This window comes from Elephantulus edwardii, unplaced genomic scaffold (assembly GCF_000299155.1).
Source record: "Elephantulus edwardii isolate Elephantulus edwardi_28Jun2011 unplaced genomic scaffold, EleEdw1.0 scaffold00100, whole genome shotgun sequence".
Taxonomy (NCBI): domain Eukaryota; kingdom Metazoa; phylum Chordata; class Mammalia; order Macroscelidea; family Macroscelididae; genus Elephantulus; species Elephantulus edwardii.
The window spans coordinates 2775668-2793658 of record NW_006399850.1 but is presented as its reverse complement, the minus strand read 5'-3'; positions in this window follow the sequence as shown (position 1 = coordinate 2793658).

The following is a 17991-nucleotide window of genomic DNA, read 5'->3' as shown; positions in this document are numbered from 1 at the left end:
GAGTTGTGCTGTCAACATAAAGGCAGGTGATTGAAATCCACCAGCTTCTTGAAGTGAGAAAGATGGACAGTTTCCTCTTATGTGATTTATAGCTCCTGGAGGGTCAGCTATTAATCAGTTTCAAGTGAATGACAAAGAGAATGGAAAGAGTATTGCTTTTAGTATGCTATTGATTCCCGAGGCCTTATTTTTTGCCAATGCCTTTAATACAGCCTGAACGTCTTTCTTCATTACCATTGGATCTTGATTGTATGGTACTTTCCGAAATATTTCAGTGTTGAACAATTCTTTTTAGTACAGTGATTCTGTGTATTTCTTCCATTTTTATTTGATGCTAACTGGATAATTAAATATTTTGCCCACAGAATATTTCAGTATTGCAACTTGAGGCTTGAGTTTTTCTATTCTTTACTGAAAGAATTCATCCCTTTTAGTCTCCAACTCCAGTTCTTTGCAAATGCCATTGTAATACTTTACTTTACCTTCTTGAGCTGCCCTTTGAAATCTAGTCATCTCTTTTACTTGTAAGTTTCTCCTCTTTGTATTTGCTTATCGATAGACTAGTGCAATTTTCAGTCTCTTCTGTCACCTATTTTGGTCTTTTTTTTCATCCTCTGTCTCTGTAACAACATTTTTAATGTCAGGAAATTTAGAAGAGAGCAACTTGATCTATTAACTGGAAGAGATCTATATTTCTTCCCATTCCTAAGAAATCATATTCAGCAGAATGTAGAAATTACTGGACAACGTCACTAGTAACACATGCAAACAAAATATTGCTGAAGACCATCCAAAAATGGCTAGACATTGTTAGAGAACTGCCAGGAGTTCAGCCTAGATTTAGAAGAGACCATGACACAAGGGATATTGCTGCTGATGTCAGATACCTATTTGTATTTTATTGACTCTGCAAAGGCATTTATCTGTGTGTATCATAACAAATTATGGCTTGTTGAAAAATGAGAATCCCAGAACACTTAATTATGCTTATGCAAAATCTATACCTAGATCAAAAAGCTGTTGTGGAAACAGTGCAAGGGAACACTGTATTATTTAAAACCAGGAATGGTGTGTCTCAGAGCTGTGTCCTTCCTCCATACTCATTCATCATTTACACTGAGCAAATCTTTTGAAAAACTGGACTCTATGAAGAATAATGTGGCATCAGAATTGGTGAGAGACCCACCACTAATTTTTGTTATGCGAATAACCTTGCTAACTGAAAGTGAAGACAACAATGTTTGCTGCATAAGATCAAAGGCTACAGCCTTCAATATGGACTACAGCTTAACATCAGAAGACAAAAATCTTCACCCCTTAACCAATGGGCAATATCATAATGTTGTCTGTTGTTGTTTGATGCCGTCGAGTTGTAGACGACTCATAGCGACTCTATGAACGAATGGCCTGAGCACTGTTCGTACATAGAGCTTCCAGAGGCAAGCCATTTCGGAAGTGGATGCCACTCCTGCTTCCAGAATATCATGATAGATGAAGAAAAAAACTGAAATTGCCAATAATTTCATCTTACTTGAATCCACAATCAATACCCTTGCTGCCAGCACTCAGAAGATTAGGAAATGTATTCTATTGGGCAAGTACTTTGTGATGGACTTCTCCAAATTACTGTGGAGCAGTGATATTAGTTTAAAGGCTAACATCAAAGTGTACCTAATTGAAGCCATAGTCTTTACAGTCACTTACTATGCATCTGAGAACTGAAAAATGAATAAAGATGACAGCAGAAGAATCAATGCCTTTGATCTGTGGTGTTGGAGAAGAGTATTGAGTATCCTATGGACTGCCAAAAGAACAAACACATATGTCTAGGAGAGAGTGGAGCCAGAGTGCTCCTTGGAGGCAAAGATGTCGAAGTATCATCTCACATATTATGAGCATGTTTTAAGGACAGGGTATTTCTTGGAAAGGAACATCATGCTTGAAAATGTGGAAAGTCAGTGAAAAAAGAGGAAGATACTCAGAAAGATTGACATAGTGATTACAGCAATAAGCTCAAGTGTGTCAGAGACAATGAGAATGGCACAAGATAGAGCAGGGTTCAGAGCTGTTGTACGTAGGGTCGTTGTGAGTCACAAGCAACTGGATGGCACATAACAACAACATCATGGAGATGGATAACTTTAGAGAAAAAATGCTGTATGGCTGGCAATCAGAGCCTAGTCAGTTCAAAAAGCATCGCCTATTGCTGTGTCATGATAGCTATATCATGGGTCGATGGTTACCACTATATAACCTCTTCTGGTTAATACAATGCTTTTTTGGTTTTGTGTAGTCTTTGTTGGTTTTGATGTTTTGCAGTCTAAAAATAGTAGTTTATCACCTCTATTTGTTTAATATGTTGCCACACACTTTTTAAATTGATGACCATGCTTAGAAACACATTTGCCATCAATGTTTTCATTGAGTTTTATGCCAATATGAAAATAAAATTTCTCAAAGCAAAAATATACTGAAATTGTATAAAAATTAGCTGTTTAGAAGTACCTTCATAAAATTCTATTATTGGGAAATTATCAAGTAAGTTGTTTATCTCTAAACTATCAGACAAATGAAAATTCAAGTGATCTTTACTATAGTGCTTCTTTAAGAAAAGCTGTAATGAACTCACAAATAAACTCTTGTAATAACTCCAACAAGTTTCTAAATTTTTACAATTTTCACATTAACCATCACTGTAGTTCAAGTGGGATTTAGAAGAGGCCATGGCACCATGAATTTCATTGCTGATGTCAGGTGGATCCTGGCTAGGATTCCTGGTAAGGAATACCAGAAGACTGTCTATTTGTGCTTTACTGACTATTCAAAGGCCTTTGACTGCATGGATCATGACAAGTTGTGGCTGACATTGAGAAGAATGAGAATCCCAGAGCACTTGACTGTACTTATGAGGAACCTATATGTGAACCAGGAGGCTGTTGTGCGAATGGAGCAGGGGAACACTGCATGGTTTGGTATTGGGAAGGGAGTATGTCAGGGATATATTCGATCTCCATACCTGTTCAATCTATATGCTGAGAAACTATCCCAGAAGCTGGACTCTATATAGAGAATTGTAGCATCAGGATTGGAGAAAGACTCATTAGTTACCTGCATTATGCTGATGACACAACTTTGCTTGCTGAAAGTGAGGAGGACTTGAAGCACTTGTTACAGAGGATCAAGGAATGCGGCCTTCAGTATGGATGGTGTCTCAATATCAAGAAAACAAAGATTCTTACCACTGGACCAATAGTCAGTGTTATGATGGATGGAGGGGAGACTGAAGCTGCCAACAGCTTCATCTTGCTTGGATCCACAATTAATTCCATTGGTATGTGCAGTAAGGAAATAAGGAGACACATTGCACTGGAGAAATCTGCAGTTAGGGACCTTTCCTAATTATTAAGGAGTAATGATGTTAATTTGAGGACTAAGGTACATCTGATTCAGGCTTTAGTCTTCCCAATTACAAGCTATGCATCTGAGGTCTGCACAATGAATAAGGATGACAGTAAAAGAATTAACGCCTTTGAGCTGTAATGTTGGAGAAGAGCACTGAACATCCCATGGACGACCAAGAGAACAAACAGATACGTTTTGAGGAGGGTGCAGCTGGAGTGCTCTTTGGAGACAAGAATGATGAGGCTTTGCCTCAGATACTTTGGACATATTGCTAGAACATGTTGCTATTCCTTGGAGAATGACATGATATTGGGAAGGATAGGAAGACTCTCAACTAGGTGGATTGACACGGTGACTGCTGCAATGCTCTTGTGTGTCAGGAAGTGTGAGGATGGTGCAGGACAGGAATAGGTTCAGATCTTTTGTTCATAGGATCACTATGAGTCATACTTGACTTTATGGCACCTAATAACAACAACATTATCATTCATGTAATAATTTGTGTGATTTATGTAATAGTTTGTATGATGTATCAAAAGCATTTAAAATAGCTAACAGACAAAAAGAAAAGTTAAATGTTATAATTATTAGAGCTATAAGATTGTTTTATTTTCTTAAAAAAATAGTTAGCTTTTAGAACACTACCATTTGCCATGAACACACCAAGAAAATATTTTTGCTATTAAACTTTATTATTTTTCTTTAAGATCCAATCTGCCATCAAGTACAACCCTGCTTTGAAACTGTCATCAAAACTGGAAATAGTTTTTCTTTTTTTATCTTATATTTTCCTCAGTTAAAAGTGTCATGCACTAGTTTCCTAAGTTTTCATGACGAATTATCACAAACTTGGTGGCTTAAAGCAGCAGAAATGCACCCTCCAGTTCTGGAGGGTAAAAGTCTGAATTCAAGGTGTCTGCAGAACTTTGTTCCCTCCACAGGCTCTAGGGAAAATACCCTTCTTGCTTCAATGTATGGTTGCCTGAAATTCTTGATGTTTCTCTGTGATGGGCATAACTAATCCCTGTTCTTCACATGACTGTCTTCCCTCTATGTCTGTCTCTTCTTTTTCTTATAAGAATGACAGTTTCTGGATTTAGGGCTTGTCCTAAACCAGTATGGCTTCACTTTAAGTTGATTACATATGACAGGTTTGGAAGCAGGAGTAGCATCCAATTTCTAAACAACATGCCACTGGAAACTCTAAGAACTTTGATAAATGTCAATAGTTGTAGAGGGGCTTCTAGCCTTTTATTCATAGGGCCACTATGAGTTGTGCTCGACTCAAAGGCAATAAAAAACAACAACATCTATAATGACCCTATTACCAAATAAAGTGTAATTCATAGGAACTGGGAGTGAGGACTTAAATATATCTGTTTGGAGGGTACAAAAGAGCATGTATGTTCGTCTTAGACATTGAGAATATCCTGAGATGATAAAGAAAAAGTCTCTAAATGCTTGCTGTTGAGATTTTACCTTCCTAAACTTGATGTAATGAATTAATTCTAATACATGATTTTGCAATTTTTATGTCTTGCATTCATTTTAACTCTCACTGTTACCATTTCTAATCCAGGCCATGGTCTTCACAATTACTTGTTATGCATCAGAGAGCTGGACAATGACTAAGGATGGTAGAAGAAGAATAGATGCCTTCGAGTTGTGGTGCTAGAGAAGAGTCTTGAACATACCATGAACTGCCAAGAAAACAAATAGGTCTGTCTTAGAGAGGGTGAAATCAAATTTCTCCTCAGAGGCTAGAATTTTGAAGCTCTGACTCACATACTTCAGGCATATGGCCAGGAGAGATTGGTCCTTGGAGAAGGTTATCATGTTTGGAAGGGTGGAGGGGCAGTGCAGGAGAGGAAGACCCAGATTAGATGGACTAATACAATAATTGGGGCAATGGGAGTTGGTGTGTTGGAATAAGTGAGTCTGGCTCAGGACAGGGCAGGGTTCAGAGTTGCTGTAGCTAGGGTCACTATGGGTTGCAGGCAACTCGATGGCACATAACAACAACAACATTGCCAGAAAGTAAGGTAGAAAATACAAGACCTTTTAAGGTCTTGAGTTAAGAATTCACAGGGCCTAATTTTCACCACATTCTATAGCAAGACGCTGATGCCACTAAGATTCAAGAGGTAAAGAAATAAAGTACACTTTTAGATGAAAGTTGTGAGTAAGAATTTACGGCCATGTTTAACTTATTGTCATCTATCCTCTGGTCACATTTATTTACATTCTTCTATCAAAAAACATATTGCAATGGGGAAAGTCTGTATTAGGGACCTCTCCAGGGTACTGAACAGAAATGGTGTCACTCTGGACACTAAGGTGTGTTTGATACAGGCTATTGTCTTTGCAATCACTTGTTATGCATCAGAGAGTTGGACAATGACTAGGGAGAATAGAAGGAGAATTGATGGCTTTGAGCTGTGGTGCTGGAGAAGAGTATTGGATGTACCATGGACTACCAAGAAAACAAACTGATTCACCCTGAAGAGGGTTAAACCAGGCTGCTCTTTGGAGGCAAGGATTCTGGGGCTTTGTCTGACATACTTTGGACATGTTGTAAGGAGGGTGAGGTCCTTGGAGAGGGACATTAAGCTTGGGAGGGTGGAGGGATGGTGCAGGAGGGGAAGATCCTCTGTGAGGGGGATTGATTCAGTGACTGGGGTAATCGGGATGGGAGTGTCAGAGACAGTGTGATTGGCACAAGATAGAGCAAGGTTTAGGGCTGTTGTACATAGGGTCGCTATGAGTCACAAGCAACTCGACGGCACATAACAACAACAACAACAACATATTTAAAAAAATGCTTCCCCTCTACGTAAACCTCCTCTCCCAAGATCTCTACAAGTTTATACAGCTATGTCAATAAATCTCGTATCTCATTATATGTACCTAGTCCAGACATATAATTTCTTCCAGAAACTCTTGATCAAATGATATGTAACTCAAATGGTGCAGGCTATATAACCTTTATTGTGACTATTAGAGATTAACAATACAGAATAAATACAAGTATAGCTGGAATAGCAGCAGTATATCTGACTATTTCCAACTCTCTTCAGTTTATCCAATGATTCTTTTAATTTCTGATGTTATATCCCTTTAGCCATATAATTTTAATTTTATCTTTTTAAGTTAATTTTTTCCCTGACAAAAATCCAACATTTAAAGTTCTTTTCTGTTAATTCTAGTATAAGGTCATCTCTGGGTCTATTTCTATTGCCTACTTTCTCTTTTGATATTAGGATAATTTCCTATGGCAGTAGTGTCACTAGGGCTGATGTCATCCAATTCAGTACCTCATAGTATCACATACACTCCTTCTGACTGGCCAGGAAACATGCTCACTGCAGGTGGAGATTTGTTGCACTGATCCCACCCTTTCCAGAATTTGGGCCTCCCTTCCCTGCCCCCAACACCCTGCAGCTCCTTTCTTCTTCCTTTGATCAAGGCAAATACCTACCTTTCTACCTAATGGTTTCCACTGCTATCCACTTGCCTGATCCTCACTGACAGGTGATACGTGGGGGTAACATCAACTCTAATGATGCCATCACCTCGGTGGTCCCTTCCCTGTGGCATTACTACAAACCATAAGGTCATTCTGATGCCACCGTCTCTGACAGTATAATGGATGGAGGCCACATTCTCCACATAATAACCCTAGTGGCAGCTCTGTTCTATGGCTTCAAATGCCTGATAAACTTTTAATTGTTCTATGATTGTTGTGGGTCATGCACTTGAGAGTCTCTAGATTCTGTTCTATCTCTTTGAAGAGTATTAATTTTGGTTCTACCAGGCATTTAAAACATTTGCTGATCACTTTGAATTGACGGAAGTTTAGCTTTACGCTTTATGTATTTCCCTCAGTCTAGAGGCTAATCTTCTAGCCCTGTTACATAATCTTTTATTCTAAGTCAAGCTTTCTTTAATAGAAAGTCAAAGGTGTTTACTCCTTTAACTTAAGACTCAAGTTCCAAATGTTGTCAGCTTTTACATTCTGCCAGCTGTTGTTTCCTGCTGAGTATTTTGAAATGTCTCCTGTGCATATGCCTTTCAGGAGGCAGCCAAGTATTTTAGGAGTATTTATTTAATTTTTAGACCTCATTCTTCTATAATTTCCTTTACACTAGGGTTTATCTACCTCAATTTTAAAATTTTTCTTATATCCCCTAACTCCATCCTTTGAAATCTTAAGCCCAAAATATTGGAAAGTTCTACTTATCTTCTATTCACACTATGATGTGGTCTGAAGCTATTTTATGATTGCTCAATGAATGATTCTTTTCAAGACTAGAATGAAAAAAAAAATGACAGTTGACGATTCCAATTCACTGCAGCCCTCTATATGAGTAGAACTATTCTTCATTGTATCTTCAGTGGCTGGGTTTTCTAAAGTAGAGCATAGACCATTCTTCTCAGGTGCCTCCGGATAGTAGTTTTCCAACTTTTTATTAGCAGCTAAAGTGCCTTAGCTGCTTGCATCACTTAGACTCTAGGATCTCCTTTAATTTCCCTCTCTGATGTATATGTTGTTGTTATGTACTGTCAAGTTGGAACTGACTCGAATATGACACTGTAACAGGTTTTAGAGGCTGTAAATTGCACACAAGATTGTCTTTCTCCCATAGAAAAACTGATGGATTTGAATTGCCTGCTCTTGTGTTGGCAGTGCAACAGCTTGTAATCTATTAGGGCACAAGAGCTCTCTAAATAATATATGTTGTTGTTGTTGTTATTATTATCAGGTGTCATCGAGTTGAGTATAACTCATGATGATCCTATGAACAAAAGATCTGAACCTTGTCCTATGCTGTGCCATCCTCACACTTCCTGACACACAAGAGCCCATTGCAGTAGTCATCTTGTCAATCCACCTGGTTGAGGGTCTTCCTCTCCTTTGCCGACCCTTCACCCTTCCCAACATCATGTCGTTCTCCAAGAAATAGCAACATGTCCCAGCAATATGTCCAAAGTATGTGAGGCAAAGCCTCATCATTCTTGCCTCCAAAGGGCACTCTGGCTGCATCCTCTCTAAAACATATCTATTCATTCTCTTGGCCGTCCATGAGATGTTCAGTGATCTTCTCCAAAACCACAGCTCAAAGGCATCCATTCTTTTTCTGTCATCCATATTCATTGTGCAGGTCTCAGATGCATAGCTAATAATTGGGAAGACAATGGCCTGAATCAGAAGTACCTTAGTCCTCAAACTGATATCACTACTCCTTAATAATTTGGAAAGGTCCTTAACTGCAATGCATCTCCTTATTTCTTTTTTTTTCTTATTATTATTAATTTCAGTGAACAGTTACAGAGATTTTGGATTTCCATTCATTCATTGTTCCACTTTTCTCCCGCCCCCAGCCCCCAGTTTGCTCTTCTCTTTGAAAAGTAAAAGAAAAACTCCTTCATTGGTATACAATACCCCCCTCAACACTCCCTCACCCCCACCCTGAGTACACTCTGCGACCTTCTTTCCTGACTCTTATGATTATCATAATGCCCTATAATATATTGTTTTTAAACTGTTCTCTCCCTCATCCATTTCAATGCAGTATACATAATTCATCCAGTTTTTCTCATTCTTACCCCAACCCTGACATCAGTCCCATTCTACAACAGTGGCACTACACAGTGTTTGTCCTTTTATGACTGAGATATTTCACTCAGCATAATGTCCTCCAGGGTGACCCATTTTGAATAATATTGCATGAGTTCCTTGTTTTTCAATGCAGCGTGGTATTCCATTGTGTGAATATACCACAGCTTCTCTATCCATTCATTTTTTTATTGACATCTGTGTTGTTTACAACTCCTTGCTATTGTGAGCAAAGCTGTGATAAACATGAGTGTACATATATCTACTTGGATGGCAGTTATGGTCTCTTTAGGGTATATTCCCAGTAGTGGAATTGCTGGGTCAAATGGTATATCTATTTGCAACTTTTTGAGAAAGTACCACATTGCTTTCCATAGTGGTTGCACCGTTTTACACTTCCATCAACAATGTAAGGGTTCCAGTCTCTCTACAACCTCACCAGCATTTGTTGCTTGCTGTTCTGTTAAATTTTGCTAGTCTTACTAGGGTAAGATGATATCTCATAGTTGTCTTGATTTGCATCTCTCTTAGAGCTAGGGATTGTGAATATTTCTTCATGTGCTTGTTGGCCATCTGAATGTCTTCTTTGGTGAAGTGTCTGTTCATATCCTGTGCCCATTTTTCTATTGGATTATTTAGCTTTATCTTGTTGTGGTGCTCAAGTATTTTATAAATTCTAGATATAAGTCCCTTATCTGACATGTCATTACCAAATACTTTTTCCCAGTACTGTGGCTTCTCTTTTTACCCTGTTGGAGAAGTTTTTGGATATGCATGAGTTCTGAGTTTTTTCCTAGGGCTACTGCTTCCTCTAGACTTTGGGCGTACAGAGAGAGCAAGTATTCCAGAAGCATGTCTCATTTCCTTTAGACCTAGAGAGGAAATTCATATAAAGTCATTGCAAGAAAAAGAATAATTATATCACGGCTTTGGATATCCCTGGGGTCCTGGTTACACAGGGTTAAGAACTCAACAGCTAACTGAAAAGTCAGTTCTTTGAATCCGTTTCAGCAATGGACTCAAGTGTGTCAGGGATGAAGTGTGTCAGGGATGATAAGGATGGTGCAGATAGGACAGGGTTCGGATTTGTTGTTCATGGTGGCAAGAAGCTGCACTGCAATCCCGAAGGCACGTGGATAGGAAATCTCCTCCCTTGCCATTAATTGCCTCTGAAAACCTGCTGGAGGGTCAAGTATGGGTCAGATCTGATTCCATGGTACTCAGCTGCAGCCAGCTCACTATAAGTGGAACTGGACTCAACCGCATTTAGTAACAAAACCAAGGTAGAAAGGTATTAACTATCTGCTTCCATAAAGATTTACAGCCTTGGAACCCTGTGGACGTGTTTACTCTCTGAATCAGATTTGACTCATTGGAAATGGGTCAGGTGGGTTTTTGGGAAAGGAGGGTACCCAAGCTGCTCCCAAGGTCTTCATGTACATACATGAAAGAAAGAAAGAGAGAGAGGGAGGGAGGGAGGGAGGAAGGAAGGAAGGAAGGAAAAAGAAACACACACATACACACACACACCCAAACCCACTGCCAACAAGTTGGCTCTGACTTATGGAGACCATCTTTCAGAGTCTCTGAGACCAGAAATCTCTTTTTATTAAGCATTATAAACGTTTTATTTATTCATGATGCTACATTTATTGCATTCCTTTAGAAAAATGGAGAATTACTTATGCACTGAATTTGCACGTGTAAAATTTTACACAAATTATGATACAGCTAATATCCTGACACTACAATTTGGGAGTTCCTGCTTCAAGGTCTCCAGTTTATCTGTCCATTGTTGTGTTGTTGTATACCTTCCAGTTAGAACTGACCCATAGTTGACCATCCAGTGGGTTTTCAGAGACAGTTATGGCCAATTCAGCTGCTCATATTTACTTTAATTTAAGAAATTATTTTTTAAATATAATAAAATAAAAATTTTCAATTACTCTAAAGCTCAAAATGCTGCAAACTCTAAGGGCATCCATTCTGCTACCAATTTCACATTTACAGTATGGCAAGTTTATACCATATTTTGGCTTGTCTTTTAAAATAATTGCTTCAGTTATGACATTATCTTTTTAAATTGTGGCTGCTTCAGAAGGTCATTTGTCAAAATATTATCAATAATTAAAAAGTAATATCCCTTTTACAAAATGGGGCAGTAACACTTTAAGGAGCCAGAAAATGCTAAGCATCTTGGGCTATAAAACTCAAAGGCTTCCAGAAACAGCTACAGAAACAAAGCATAACAAAAATAGGCACAGAATTGAATTACAATTTGTCTTGCCCTTCCCCTCCCATTCTACCTACATACCTAAGAAGAATGCGATTTCCATAATCTTCCCAGATGAAACTCGATGGTACCACAACCTAAATTTCTGCAAAGGCAAAGTGAAGTAAAAGACTTAAACAACTAAGTTAAGACTGAAGAGACCAAAGTTTGCTTTGCTTTTCTCAAAATTGTTTGCTTGGTTTCTTAAATCTAGAACTGCAATGGAGTTCCAGAAGAAGTGTAACACCATACTTACTTTGATAGAAAGAGAAAACATAGAACTAGAAAAAATGGAGAAGACAGAGAAAAAGAAATGTGGATCAAAGCCTTCTACACAGAAAAGTAAAATAGATGAAGCCCCTGATGGCCAAGGTAGAAAAAAGAAGCTGAAACTATGAATGTTTTTTGTTTCAGGTGTCCAAGTCAATGAGACTGGCTCAGGACAGGGCAGGCCTCAGAGCTGTTGTACATAGAGTTGCTATGAGTCACAGGCAACTCGATGGCACATAACAACAACAATCACTAGATTTAAACCAGTAGTTTTTTAATTTAGATCTTCATTAGATGTACTATACAATGCCCAAATGTTGTCATTAAAAGACATCAGGTCCATCTGTTTACTGAGCTAAAAACATAGCACATAGTTTCATTTTTAAAAAAATACATCCACTGTGCTGAGATTTTTTTTTATCTTTAACACTTGAAGTAATAAAATAGACTTCATTTATTAATAAATGCCTGATTCGATTTATTTTTCTATTATCATTCCATTTGTGAAAATTGTGACCCTTTTTTTGTCATAAAATTCATTAGTTTATTCACCTTCCATTGCTTGACCTCCAAATAACATATCCTTAAACCAATCTTAAACTGAACTCTTCAGTCTCACTCATTTTTATACTTTCTAGTATGGCTTCTTATGTTCTTCCCTCTGTTTTTTGTTTGGTTTTTTTTAATTTTCAATGAATGTTTACCGAGACTTTGGATTTCCATTCATTCATTGTTACACACTTTACTCCGGGCCCACCCCTATCCCCAGTTCACTGTTCTCTTTGAAAAGTTGAAAAAAAAAATCTTTCATTTTGACTTCTTAAAATAAATCTTTACAGGAAGATACTGCCCATGTTTCTCTGACACAGTTGCTGGTGGATTTGAAGCACTGAGCTTTTGATTAGCATCACAATCCTAATGCACTCCTCCACCAGAGCTCCGTGATTCCCACCCACATACTTTCTTTCAAAAAAGTAAGCTCCATTTCACACTTTCCTTCATTGACATTATGTTTCATACAATCATTCCTCTATACATTGTGTTTTATAACATTAATCACCATTAGACTATGCTCACAATAACCCCACCTTTTAAGCCCCCCCCCACCTTTCCCATTTCATTTACTCCCTCACTCCACCCACCAAACTGTGCGTGACTTTCCCCTACCCATCCTCACCCCTCTGCTCCTACACCTTTACCCCTTGGACCTCCATACACATTTTACTAGTTATTCTTCTATTTTTATAATAATGGTCTTACAAATTACTATGTACAAGAATGAGACACAGTGCATATTATGTGCATACCAAGAAAAAAAGAAAAAAAGAAAAACTGGCTTGTACTTTCTCTGAGATAAAGTTTTCTGGATGATTGAGGAAAGCAGAGATTTGTGCTGCCGATCTAGACATTCCCTTGTTGACTGAGAAGCTGTCTGAGCTAATAGAAGAATTGTGTCTTACCAGGAATCTGGTTTGGGGCAGCTGCACTAAACCTGGACTTGCACTGTATGATATTCTTTGCCTCCCCACTCCCCAACGTATTTCCCTATATACCCCACAACTAGGGGATAGGGGAGTAGGGATAGGAGGCTCCCCAGAGTCAATCAGTCTCTTTAGATATATCTATAGATTAGGAAGCTCTGATGTAATAGTCCTTAGGGAATTGTGGTGGTAACCCAAAAACCTCCCCTCTCTTGGCAGTGGGAACCCACCAGCTCTCAGAGATAGAAGGGCAATCTCCTGAAACCCAACGAAAGGTCAGATATGAGAACGAGTTTATGGATTACTGTACATAAGGTCAGATGGTTAGTATATTCAATAGTTAGGTTTGGTGAATACACGACAGAAAGCTATGACTTCTTAGTCAAGTATAGCAATGGCTGAATTAAGAAACAGCTTCTTCATGCGGCAGTTCTCAGGATAGCCGGTAGAGGGCGCTGCGGATCGTCTTGGTCTGCAACTGCGCAACAAACCTCAAGTCTGGGGAGCCGGAAGGAAGGAATCCTGCATCTGTCAAGTCCCTAAAAAGTCACAGAGTGGGACATCCACTCTAGGGAAACTGCCACTTGAAACCGTGTCTGGACCAAATGCTGGAGAGGAGAGAGCGGAGGGCAATGGTAGGAAGCTGAAAAGAAAGAAAGGAACAGAGAAGAAGGGATCCTGAGTCCCTGGTGACTCCACAGGAAACGCTAAGACTCAGGGCTCCGGGCTTCCTGTATCCTGGAGCCTTGTGGTTGCAGCTCCGGAGAAATCTGAGCCCCAGGGAACACAGTGCCAGAGCTGCTGGTTTACGGAGCTGTAGAAGGCAAACAGCTGCAGGCTGTCACCATCTGAAGCTGAACGAGGCTGTACATACAGGTCCTGGGGCGAAGCAGCCGCGCCACCAAGAGGATCCTTCCGTCATATTTTAGCAATCGCTGCCAAACTTTCCCACGAACTATGCGCCTGCGCACAAGCACCTTTGCAAGTGTCTTGGCCCATTAGGATGGGGGCCTCCGGTAAACATGAAGAGTGTCTGAAATATTCACTGTCTCCTTTCACATGCATGCATGCTCTTAATATAAAAGGTAATGGACAGAGTAGCAACAGGAAGATGTATATTGCCTATGAAGCCCCAGTGAGGCCCTGTGCGTCTGTCTCCTGAGATGCTGGGCTTCATTTAGTCTCCCAATGCTTCTCATAACCACTTAACACTGTCCTAGTGTCTTCACATTCTAAAGAGTACTACTATATTTCAAAGGGTGCTCTTTTCATTCCTTTCCACTTTTCAGCCAGATCTCAAATTCGAAGTCACCCCAGACACACTCCCTGGCCAGGGCCAGAGAGCGTCCCTGCAGTGGGGAATAGAAGGGCTCCGGCTGCAATATAGCCTGGGAATAGTTGAATGGAAACTTCAAACTGAGCGATCTGAAACGAAGTGAGCTCCAAATTATCTCAGGAGCATTTGAACTGCAAAGACCTGAGAGCCGGACTGCCCTGTTCTTCCGGAGACCTATGGCCTTCACAGTTGCGCCCTCACATCCGCATTGCCATGATAAAGGGAGGGGGGTGGGGCGCAGGAGTGGAGGCTGGATAGCCGACAGCATCTTCACAGGGCATGACGTCAGAAGGTGTCCCCTAGGAGATCAAATGGAGCAGAGGAGGGGGCTGTAGAGCCAGAGCTTGTGCCTCCACTCATATCTTCTGTATCTGCAAAAGGGTCCCCAGAAAAGTTGCACGACTTCGCACTCCTGGCGTGGACTGTTTAACAGCAGAGGCTCGCTGGTCTGGAGTTTGGGGAATGAATGTACAAGACTTTTCGTTTAGAAAATCTAGGATGGCTATCATCCACTCATCTCTGGCTTCAGCTGCGCTCCTGGCTACTCTGGACTGAATTGCCATGATCATGATTCGACTTGGCCCAGACCTGGGGCCAGCACCTGATTATACAGGAAGCCCTCCTGCTACCAGCCTGGAAGCTAGAGCAGCCATGGGGCTGAGCCGTTTCCATTGAAGGCCAGATGCCTGGATTCAAACCCCAGTTAAGAATAAAATGTTCAAACTATCATTTTCTGTAAGCAAAATCAAAGGTAATAGTCCCATTCAGTTGTCAGAGACTTTTATGATATACAAACCCAAATCCACATACATTATCTCGCCTTGAAATATTTTGATCCCCAGCACAACAATCCTGGACAAACACAAAGCAGATTATGACCAGTTATTTGCACTTTGAGAAAATAGGAGCTAAGAAGCTTCAAACATTTCTTGAGACACTAGGAGAACTAAGGATGCATAAAGCATGGTCATGGTCAAAAGAGGCGAGTCAGAAAGCACACAACTTTATCCTGGCTGTTAGAGTGGCCCCAGGATGCACCAGGAGCCCATAAGAGCTGTGAATATATACGGAAAGTGGCAAAGTCCATCTCAATTCCAAGACTTCTGACTTCTACTTAAGTGTTCTTCCCCAAACCTGAGAATGCTTGGAGATTGGGAAATGGTGTGGAACCACACACAAGCTTTCATTATAACACTCTGTATTTTGGTTACACTGTAGAGTGGTCTGTTACAACATAACATATTGCTTGAATGATTTGTTATTAAAGTGTAAGCTCAGAGTAGGTAGGAACCATCTCTGGTTTATTCAAGCCAAGCACAGTGGTTGGCATAGAATTCCCACTCAGTTTATACATATGTGTGTGTGTGTGTGTGTGTGTGTGTGTGTGTGTGTGTGTATAATTAAACTCCTGGTAGAATACCGCCACCAGGAGATAAGGTGGTCAGCACCCTCGGAGGGGTGTCAAGGACCATAAATGAAATTTGAAAAGAGAGTAAGAAGTTGAAAGCCCCAAGGTGGTGCTCATCCCAACCAAGTTTGAAAACAAAGACTGTGAACTGTTGTCTAGAGCCTCTGTTTTGTGTTTCCAAGTGTTGATCTGGAGAGAGAAGTAGTTCCCTTCCATTATTCTGTCTTTGGATGTAAAACAAAAGCCAGTAGCAACTCCATGTATTTCCAGTGAGGACAGGCCCACCCCTTCCACAGCTCCTCCATTCCTCAATCAAGTCCTCCACAGGTGCTGTGGTACCAAGGAAAGCTCCTTGCTGGAGCTAGACCCTGTCCACCCGGACACCACCCTACCCACTCACCCTGCCCAGAACCAGTTAGTTTTGGAATTAAGTCATGAGTAGTGAGTGGGCCAGTCTGGGATCACTTGCAGTTGCTAAGTATTCACTGCAGACATTTTCCCTTTGAAAAAAACCCACTAATTTAATAAAGAATGAAGGTGAATAAATCCAGGAGGGGCTCGCAGGAATAAGAAAGGACACCCTTTGATCAGAACAAGAGTGTTGTCAGGCAAGAGATTCTCAAAGTCCCTTGGGGGAGAAAACACACACACACACACACACACACACACACACACACCCCATGCCCCACAAGGTGCCTTAGTCTTGAAACTTATCCTTGGCATCATGCCTAGAAAGGCTGGAGCGAGCCTGCAAGCGCTGTGTGTGTGTGTGTGTGTGTGTGTGTGTGTGTGTGTGTGCTCACAGCCACTGCAAAGGCCCAGGCACAATCTAGGCAGGAGCTGGGGAAGGCAGGTGTGAGGTGGACACACAGTAGATTGAGGAGGAGGAGCCTAGCCCTTCCCACTCAAGCCAGTTCAGGCTCCAGCTTAGTGTGAAGACCCCTGCTGTGTTCTCCAAGCTTTCCAGGGAAACTAGAGATCTGGGGAAAGACCTGAACTCTGGCTCATCTTGGGCTTTCCCCACATAGGGAGGGAAAGGCAGCTGCCAGAATCGTATGCCTCTTCTGCTTCAGGGCAGAACCCAATTAATTCTTTCCTTCACTGAAGCCTGGAGCCCTAACATGGATAAGGAAGACAATGCTAACAGTGACTGCAGAAATCTCAAGTGCCCTTAGTGAACTTAAAATACTTCAAAGCACTTTTTTTCTGTGTCAGATCTCCTTTGACTGAAAACAAAAACAAAAAAACACCCAACAACTCCAAAACCAACTTGGTGTTGAATTATCTCCATTTTGAAATGACATTGAGACTGGGAGAAACGTAAGATGTTCTACACTTGGCGTTCCTTACACTTATGACAAGTATGAACTAAAGGAGAGGAATGGGGAATAAGGAGCCAGGTGACAAGGAACCTCACCGGTCTTTGAGTTTTAAGACTCTATTTAGGGCGCAGGCCTGAACAAGGTGGGCTCACTTTCTGCAGCTGTTTCGTTGAGGGAGTTCAGCGTGGGCTTTGCCTTGTCTCTCTGCTCCCTGGATCTGACACCACATTGACCAAAGCACAATTGATGAAGTCTGACTCCAAATAGCGCCCCCCAGGGAAGAAGGGCAAGGCTCCTGGCTTGGAGACTTCTTGCCTCCATGCAGCTGGCCAGTGCTCTATCTACACATAAAAGCAGGTGTGTCTGCCTCAGTGATTTTGGGGGTCTGGAGGCAGAGAGACAGGGGCCAAAGCTCAGTCCAGGGGTGGGGGGAGGCCAGGAGGTACTCTGAGCTTTCTATCCCTCCGCTCCCCTCAAGGAGCATGAAAGATGTGAAGCTCAAATGCGATCACAGAAGTTAACTGTGAACTGAGGCAGTCAGAAGCATGCCTCAAGGAGAGGAGAGAAATCTCAACAAGTAAATAAACAAAGCCGTTTCCCCACTATAATTGCTATTAATGAAAAAATTGCCTAACGTGACGAATGATATGGTCCAAAACTGCGTGCTAATAGCAGAGTTCCCTCTTACAAGGAGGGAAGCGAAAATGTAAAAACAAACCAAATTCAGGAAACCTCCTTGAAAGGCCCCTGCAGTGTCTTGGAGACCCCTGCTCGGCCACAGTGCTCCGCCCTCCCAGCCTCTAGAGCAGAAAGGGAAAGGCAAAGAGGGAGAGGAGGCTAAAGCAGAGAGAGAAAGAGAGAACGAGGGAGGGAGGGAGGGAGG